The 10061-nt window shown below is 39.7% G+C and overlaps 1 non-coding gene across 1 annotated transcript; it reads right to left on the reverse strand.

The window, feature by feature from the left end:
- Window positions 1-1007: 1007 nt before the first annotated feature.
- LOC131179601 (small nucleolar RNA R71) lies at window positions 1008-1114 on the reverse strand. Its single transcript, XR_009148492.1, has one exon. It is a non-coding gene; the product is annotated as a small nucleolar RNA R71 (small nucleolar RNA).
- Window positions 1115-10061: the final 8947 nt, after the last annotated feature.

Consider the following 10061-nt stretch of genomic DNA (forward strand, 5'->3'; position numbering starts at 1 on the left):
ATTTTTATTTAATATTTCTTATGGTATTTATACTTCAATAGGGGTCTATTTAAGTCCTAAAAATATTTTTCAGGGTTCCCCGCAGTCGAGGGCTAGTCAACGGTCCATGCCGTGACTTCCCGGTGCGGTCACCCATCGCTAGGGTTCTCGGCTCGCTTAACTTGGTTACATTTCTTTGCTATTATTTTTCCTCTATTTTTCTTGTATTTTCTTTTCTTGTATTTCATTATTTTATGTCTTCTCACTCATATCGAAGTGTAGTTCTAAGCATCCTAGCTGTCTGGACAACACTGGTCACCGGAACAGTAGAATGCACTATCGAACATAGGGGTGTTACAGGTTTATCCCAAAGTCTAAACTTAGAAAAAGGTATTAAAGAGGTTTAACATGCTTGATTCTAAGAGAGGATTGTTACCAGTGAGACATGGTATCCACCTTTCTAAAGATGTCTCCAAAGACACCTGAAGAAAGAGATAAAATGGCTAAGAGTCCATATGCTTCGGCTATTGGAAGTTTGATGTATGCAATGTTGTGTACTAGGCCGGATATTGTATATGCTGTTAGTTTGACTAGCAGGTACCAATCCAATCCAAGTTTGGAACACTAGATAGCTATCAAGAATATTATTAAGTACTTGAGAAGATCTAAGGATTTATTCTTGATATATGGAGGTGGTGATGGAAATTAGAATCAGTGTTACTAGACCCATAGTGGAAGCCAATAACTTTGAATTAAAACCAGCATGGCTCCAAATGATTCAACAAACCCAGTTTGTAGGTTCACCCACAGAAGACCCACACTATCACCTCCAGTGCTTTCTTGCCGTATGTGATACATTCAAGATGAATGGAGTGTCTGATCAAGCAATAAGGCTCAGAGCATTCCCATTCTCCCTTCGGGACAGAGCAAGGAAGTGGCTAATTTCTCAACCGGCTAGAACATTCGCTACCTGGGAGAACCTTTCTCAAGCTTTTCTAGCAAAGTATTTTCCACCTGCAAAAACTGCAAAACTGAGGCTAGAGCTCAACACCTTCAGACAAAAGGAAGGAGAATCACTCTATGATGCATGGGAAAGATATAAAGACTTGTAGAGGGAATGTCCACACCATGGCATAGAAGATTGGCTATTGGTGCAAAATTTATATAATGGATTACTACCCTCTACAAGGAGGACAGTTAACTCAGTTGCAGAGGGTGATCTAAAGGAGAAAATAGTACCACAAGCACTTGAACTCCTAGAAAGGGTTGCATACCATAATTATGGGTGGTCAAATGAAAGAGGAAATGCAAGAAGAACTGCAAGGGTCCTAGAAATAGATGCCCTAAGCATGATAAATGCTCAGTTTGATCAACTCACAAAGAAACTCGAAAGAATGCAAGCCAACGCAGTTGGTACAAACAGTCAACATGATGACAGCTATGGAGGAGGATACATGAGTTCAGAATACAACAATTTCAGTGAACTCTCTACAGAACAGATGAACTATGTGAATAATGGAGGAAACTTCAACCAGAGGCAGCCCAACAATCTATATTCAAATACTTACAACCCTGGATGAAGGAACCACCCAAATTTCTTATGGTCCAATCAGCAGAACCAACCAATAAACAAGCAACAAGGGTACAAACCTCCAGCACCCCCTGGAATTTAGAACAGAGGTCAAAACTTTGCCACAGCCATCACTACCTCTCCAACCTCAACAACCTAAACCGAAAATGACCATGGAAACCATGATGGAAGGATTCCTAATAGCTCAATAACAACAAACTGAATTGATTAAACAGCTAACTTCCAAAATGAACCAACTTGCTACTCATAACAAGATGCTAGAGAATCAAATCTCTCAGCAAGCAAGTTCTTCAAGTATAGCTACTGGCAAACTGCCTAGCCAACCAGAAATGAACCCAAGGGAGCATTGTAAGGCAGTTGTACTAAGGAGTGGGAGAACTCTAGTACAACTAGAGGCAGAACCGATAGAGGAAACCATAGAAAAATCTAAAGACCAAGCAGAGAAAAAAGAGGAAGAAGCTAAGAAAAATCGGGAAGAGGAAGCAAGGAAGACAAAGAAACTACTAGAGCCATACCAACCTCCCCTACCTTTTCCTCAGAGATTTCAGAAATACAAATTGGACAAGTAGTTTGGGAAGTTTTTGGAAGTTTTATAGAAACTTTACATCAACATTCCCTTCACTGAAGCACTTTCTCAGATGCCATCTTATGCCAAATTTCTTAAGGAAATTTTGTCAAAGAAAAGGAAGCTAGAAGACTATGGAACAGTAGCTCTAACAAAGGAATGTAATGCCATTCTGCAAAACAAACTGCCTCCAAAGTTGAAGGATCCAGGAAGCTTCTCCATACCCTGTCTCATTGGTAATAAGAAAATAGATAAGACCCTCTGCGATCTTGGGGCAAGCGTCAGTTTAATGCCTCTATCAATATGCAAAAAACAGGAGATCGGAGAACTGAAGCCCATAACAATCTCATTGCAATTGGCTGATCGATCTATTAAATATCCTGTAGGAATACTTGAGAACATTCCTATCAAAGTGGGCAAATTCTTTATTCCAGTGGACTTTGTTGTCCTTAAAATGGAAGAAGATGTTCAAATTCCTATCATCTTGGAAAGACCATTCTTGGCAACAGTCGGAGCCATCATAGACGTAAAAAATGGCCAATTAACCCTCAAGGTAGGAGAAGAAGAAGTGGAGTTTAACTTGTTCGACACAATGAAACACAAATTTGAACCTGATGAATGTTTCAAGATTGACATAATTGACGAACAAGTAAAAGAGAAATTTTATAAGACACATTCTAAAGATCCTCTTGAAGCATGTATTGTGCACAGCCACATAGTGGATGATGAAAATACAGAAATAGCAGCCTGTGCACAATAGTTAGCAGCTCATTCACCACTACCCTTAGCTGAGGCTTTCGAGATGGAGAAGTTGAAGGAGGAACAAACTGAAGGTAAGCTCCAGGAAAATGCCAAACAAGTAGAACTTAAACCTCTCCCCTCCTCACTAAGGTACGCATTTCTGGACTCAAATTCTAATTATCCTGTTATAATCAATGCTAGCCTATCTAAGTTAGAAGAGGAAAAATTGTTAAGAGAACTTAAGATCCATAGCAAAGCCATAGGGCATAAGATAAAATACCTGAAGGGGATCAACCCTTCGATTTGCATGCATAGGATACCCATGGAAGAAAACAGTAAACCCACTATCGAACACCAAAGAAGACTTAACCCAAACATGAAAGAAGTAGTCAAGAAAGAGGTTTTAAAATTATTAGATGCAGGTATTATATACCCAATTTCTAATAGTAAATGGGTTAATCCAGTACATGTAGTCCCTAAGAAAGGTGGGACAACTGTTATCCAAAATGCAAGCAATGAACTAATCCCTACTAGAGTGGTCACTGGTTGGCTAATGTGCATAGATTATAGGAAATTGAACAGTGCTACCAGAAAAGACCATTTCCCTCTCCCCTTCATCGACCAAATGTTAGAAAGGTTAGCGAAACACTCTTATTTCTATTATCTAGATGGGTATTTGGGATTCTTTCAAATTCCTATTCACCCAGAAGACCAAGAAAATACAACATTCACTTGTCCCTATGGAACATTTGCATATAGGAGAATGCCTTTTGGTCTTTGTAATGCCCCTGCTACCTTTCAAAGATGCATGCTGGCTATTTTTTCTAATTATATTGAAGATATCATGGAAGTTTTTATGGATGATTTTTCTGTCTATGGAACTACTTTTGATGATTGCCTAGCTAATTTATCTAAGGTGTTGCAAAGATGTGTACAATTAAACCTGGTCCTAAATTGGGAAAAATGCCATTTCATGGTAAGGGAAGGCATAATCCTGGGACATTTGATATCAGAAAGAGGAATTGAAGTTGATAAGGCAAAAATTGAGATCATTGAAAACATGCCCCCCCCCCCCCCCAATATCACTCAAGGGAGAGCAAAGCTTTTTGGGACATGTAGGATTCTACAGAAGATTCATCAAGGACTTTTCTGAAATAGCTAAACCACTTACTAACTTGTTAAGTCAAGATGTTCCCTTTGATTTTGATGAAAATTTCCTTGTCTCCTTTAATAGAATCAAAGAGGCCCTGATATCAGCACCAATAATGCAACCACAAAATTGGGAGCTACCATTCGAGGTGATGTGCGACGCGAGTGACTTTGTAGTTGGAGCAGTGCTAGGGCAAAGAAAAGATAAAAAGCTCCATGCTATTTATTATGCTAGCAAGACACTCGATGATGCGCAAATCTATTATGCCATCACAGAGAAGGAATTTCTAGTAGTAGTATTTACAATGGACAAATTCAGATCTTACCTCATCGAGTCAAAAGTCATTGTATTCACAGATCATGCTGTAATCTGGTACCTTATGAACAAGAAGGAAGCAAAACCAAGGCTGATTTGATGGATTCTACTCTTGCAAGAATTTGACCTTGTTCAAAGAGAAAAAAGGATCCGAAAATGTATTAGCTGACCATCTTTATAGACTAATATTGGAGTACACAGTGGACTTTGAAGATTTGCTAATTGATGATTCATTTCCTAATGAGCAATTACTTGCATTCTCCAAAGCTCCATGGTACGTTGACTTTGTTAATTTTCTTGTTTACAGGGTACTGCCTCCAAACATGACTTATCAGTAAAGGAAGAAATTCCTGCGTAATGTGAGATATTACTTATGGGAGGAACCTCTACTATACAAGAGATGTAATGATGGGCTGATAAGAAGGTGCATACCAGAGGAAGATATGGAAAGTATCATTTATCACTGCCATTCATCACTATATGGTGGACATTTCGACACCTTAAAACTCGCAGCCAAGATTTTGCAAGCAGGGTTTTACTGGCCACATTTGTTTAAAGATGTAAGATCTTTTGTGCTAGGTTGTGATCAATGCCAAAGAATAGGTAACAATTCAAGAAGGAATGAAATGCCACTGCATGGTATACTCGAGATAGAATTGTATGATGTATGGGGAATAGACTTCATGGGCCCGTTTCCCTCTTCCCGTGGAAACAAGTATATTCTGGTTGGAGTTAATTATGTGTCAAAATGGGTAGAAGCAATTGTGACACCAACCAATGATGCTAGAGTGGTCACAAGGTTCCTTAAAAAGAACATTTTCACAAGATTTGGCACACTGCGAGTAATAATTAGCGATAGAGGAAGTCACTTCTGCAACCAATAATTCAAAACACTATTGAAAAAGTATGGAGTGACTCACAAGGTGGCCACACCTTATCATCCTCAAACTAGCGATCAAGTAGAAATCTCAAATAGGGAACTGAAGCAGGTTTTGGAGAAAACTATAAACAGATCCAGAAAGGACTGGTGCATGAAGTTAGATGATGCACTATGGGCATACCGCACTGCATATAAAACCCCAATTGGCACAACACCCTTCCGACTGGTTTATGGAAAATCATGCCATCTCCCTATTAAACTTGAGCATAAAGCTTACTAGGCAATTCAGATACTAAACTTTGACCTCAAAGCTGCTGGTGAGAAAAGGCTCCTGCAACTGAAAGAGTTGGAAGAAATCCAACAGGATGCATACGAAAATGCCAAAATTTTCAAGGATAAAACCAAGAGATGGCATCACAGGTGCATAGCAAGGAAAGAAATAAAAGAAAGAGATAATGTCCTCTTATTAAACTCTAGATTGAAGCTCTTTCCAGGGAAGCTTAAATCAAGATGGTCTGGACCTTTCAAGGTCACCCAAGTCTTCCCACACGGAGCAGTAGGAGTGTGGAGTGAAACCTCAGGTGCATTTAAGGACAATGGGTAGAGGCTGAAGCCTTACTTTTAGGGAGAACCCATAGAAACGGGAGTCATTTGCACCCTCGACCATCCTACCCATAGACCATAAACAAGCAAAGTCCAGCTAAAGACTATAAACAATCGCTTCTTGGGAGGCAACCCAAAAATATTTTTTCTGAACTTTTCTTTTTCCCCTTTTTCATATTGATTTTTGTTTCATACTTATTCGCATTTCATTTTGTAGGATTTTTGGAAAGGAGAGTGGAGATAAAGAGGGAAGGAATCACCAAGTCAAAACCACAAAAGGGAAAATTGGACAAAACCAGGAAAGTAGCTCTATTACTAAACTTTACATCCATTTCATGCGCTGTGATGATAATTTTTATTCATTTGACAAAAATTTAAAAAATCAGAAAATTACACAGGTCATGTACTGGTTTTACATGGGTCGTGTAACTTTTTGGAAGCCCATAAATTCCCTACATTTTTAACCCTCGGAGAGATAAAAAGTTACATGGGTCCATAGCCCAATTTACACGGGCTGTGTAATGTCTCTAGCAGAAAAACTTAAAGCCAAAAAGTTACATGGGCCTTCTTATATTTTACAAGGGCCGTGTAACATATCCAGCAAAGCAACTCGAGAGACAGAAAGTTACACGGGCCCCAGAGCTAATATCACGGGCCGTGTACTTTGTCGCAGACGCAACTCCTGGGTTGCAAAACGGGCGAAATGAGAAGTTCTAACGACTCTTTAAATACACCCCTAGCATTGAAACTCTTTATAAACACAAAACATTTCATCTCCTCCCTTCCTAACCTTTAAAAACCTCTCAAATCTCATCTCCCTTCACCAAAACCCTACTCTTCTCCTTCTTAAAATCTCATCCATAACTCCTGCAAAGAGATCTGCAAGAAGGATCGGCTCTTCTTCAAGGCAAAGAGGAGACTCCTCACCTTCTCCATCTCAGCCTCCACCGCAATGCCGAAGAATAAGGGTAGCCACTCCCCAACCATCTCAACAAGCCCATCCTCCACCACAACCACAACAGCAACCACAGCCACAACCCGCTCCATAACTCGAAATCTCTATTCCTTGGGGATTTCGTGATGACACCCACAAAGCAACCCGACTTCATGCTTGAAAAATATCCTCCACCAAATACATGGATTCTCTGCTTTTGGAGCATATCGGGCTGCAAGATGAAATCAATGGGCTACTTGATAGCATCGGGTGGACGAGGTTCACCCAACTCCAATTTTCAGTGTACAAGGACACCACGCTGGAATTTTTGGGCAGTTTCAGGTCCACATTATGGCCTACCGACAGAGAGGACAGAGGCAGGATTGAATTTCGCCTCTTTGGTGTCGACTAGGTGATGAACATTGATGAGTTCAATGCCATCTTTGGCTTTGACAGCGCTGGCCACCAAAAAATTCCTAGCAATCGTATGCTCTACAACAATATCAGCTTTTGGAATTCCATTGCACCAAACACAGAGCCCTATAATCCACAGGCATCATAAGTTCAGCATTGCGATATATGCTTCGGTTCGCCGCCCACACCATCATGGGTAGTGGCGATAGCCTTAGCATTGTCAATGCCAGCGAGCTATTCTTCTTATGGTGTATGGTCACTGGACAGCGGTGCAGCACCGACTTCTTTTTATGCAACCATCTCCGATGCCTTTGTCAACATTCTACTAGGCACATCGTGCTTGGTGGCCTTGTCACCACCATTGCCCTCCTCTTCGGCTTCGTTCCAGGACACAAGAGGCTGTGCTTTGTCACTGGAACGTCAAGAATAGATCAGACTATCTGCATATCCATGGGGATATGCAAGAAGGTGGGCAACACATGCTACTTGGTGGATGCTGAAAGGGACGCCATCTCTCAGAGAGACGAAGTAAGAGAAGACCTGGTGAGACTTCGCAACGTCAAGAAGAAGGATAAGAGCCAATGTTTCAAGAGTCCCCCACTTGAGTGCCTCCATACACACCACCACCTACAGACTCGGTACTCGCATACCTACAGCGCATGGAGACTACAATCAATAATAGGATGCGAGTTATCGAGGACAGCCTCAAGGAAGCACACAACAAGTTGGACATGATAATGGACAAGCTAGATGAGGAGGAAGAGGAGCCAGCATCACCATCATCATCATCAGAGACCTTTTAGACCTAGGACTATAGGATAATATCTTTATTACAATATCTTACATGCCTTAGTCCTAAACTGCAATCATAGGTCTCATTTATCTGCTTTATGTCCAAAAATTTTCCAAGCTTAATAAATAATATGCTTCCTTTTAAACTTTGTACATCTTCTCTGCTTTTGCATATTATTTTAACATTGAGGACAATGTCTGATTTGAGTTTTAGGGGGGGGGGGGGGGGAATTGCATATCATTACATTTGCACATCATTACATTGTTTAAATTCAGCTAAATTATTCTTGTGTATCAAAATTTTTGAAAATTTTTAAAAAATTGTGAAACATAGCACTATAACCAAATTCTAGTAAGCCAATAATTGGACTTAATGGGATAGAGGAATGAGCATATCTAGATAGGAAAAATGGGATTATAATATGTTGTTTGTGAAGAAATTAATCTCTTTAATGGAACTAGACTAGTTAAACCTCATCATAACTATTAATTTATCACATTGAACTCGTAAAATTAGGAGAACAATTTTTGAAATACAAGCAAACCTAAAAAATTGCCTCACTAGCTCTAAAACATATCTCTTGGACCTATTAAGGCAAAATCCCAGCATATGCTTGATGAAGAGATGATTAAGGCATTCTTTGATATAGCCTCACTAAGCCTTAGCCACCCCTAATTAAAATGTATATCCCTTGTAGCCAACTTGAAGCCTATGTTTTTCCCTTAGAATTTATTGCTTACCCATGTCATTTACCTAGCCCCTAGCCTAAACACCTACCATACCCTTTTGAGGAAGCAATATGCATAAGGAAAATGAAGAGAGGATGTAGAACTCAAGAACGAGTGCAAGTGTGTAATTGAAATCAAAGAAAAACTTGCCTTTCCAAACCAGCAAAAGCAATGATTTTGGGGGAGAGGACAAAAGGGACATAAAAAGAAAAAGAAAAAAAAAAAGAGAAAAGAAAAGAAGTCCCAAGATAAGTATCATGGAATCATGCTTGGTACTATAAAAAGCCAAAAGCCCTTCCTCTCCAAACAAAGTTAGTATTTTATGCATACATGCTATCCTCATATTTGCATCCCCTAAAAACCTTCCATTAGCAACCAAGTCATTATCCTTTAGCCCCATTACAACCCTTTTTAAAGACCTTTTGATCTTTTGAAAAGTGAATGCTATATTAGTGGAGATAGAAAATTGAGATATGCCTATGGAGTTGGAATTGAATTACCTCTCCACAATTACTCACAAAAGAGGCAAATTTGGGAGAGTTAGTGTTTGTCAAATCTATCCCGATAAAACAAGTTATTTGTGGCTTATTAATGGTCTTGTATAGAGGAATAATTAGTCGAAACACCATGAAAGGAGGTGAAGATTCTAAACAGGCAGCTATTAGAACCCTTATGCCTTGAAAGAGGGAAATTGGAATGAAGGTTGGAGGAGTTCAATTCTGTGCTTATTAAGTTGTTGGTTATATTCCTAAGTATCCCCTGAAATGTGTTTTAAAATAGAGTTTTGCTTTGCTTGAGGACAAGCAAAAGTTTGAGTTTGGGGGTATTTGATACACTTGAATTGTATAGATATTTTTAAGTACATTGTATACTAATAATAGCATTTAGGCAAGTATTTTCATGCATAGTAGTTGAATTCATTAGTTTTAGTAATTACTATTGTCAAGCCCTTAATTCCCTATTTCCTGCATCATTTCAGGTGTTTGGGTGAAGCCCTAGAGCATAGGAGTGCAAAGGAAAGCTTGGATAAGCCAAGAGACAGAGAATTGTTGCTGATATAAAGTACATGGGTTTTGTAAGCCACGCCCCAGACCCATGTAACTCTCTGCCAGAAGAAAGCCAAGAGAATCAATGGAGAAACACAAGTACACGGGCCATGTAAGTAGACCCGTGTAATCTGCAGGGACCCATGTAAGTCTCTGCTGGGGACAAGCTTGAAGCACCTTATGGGAATAATAGTACACGGCCCGTGTAACCAAGCCTGTGTAGTTGGTGCAAACCCATGTGACTTTCTGTGCCAATGTAAGATTTTGCAATTTTCCTCTAGCAAGTTACACGGCCCTACATTACAAGACCCGTGTAGTGACA

The sequence above is a fragment of the Hevea brasiliensis genome, chromosome 4 (assembly GCF_030052815.1).
Source record: "Hevea brasiliensis isolate MT/VB/25A 57/8 chromosome 4, ASM3005281v1, whole genome shotgun sequence".
Classification (NCBI taxonomy): Eukaryota; Viridiplantae; Streptophyta; class Magnoliopsida; order Malpighiales; family Euphorbiaceae; genus Hevea; species Hevea brasiliensis.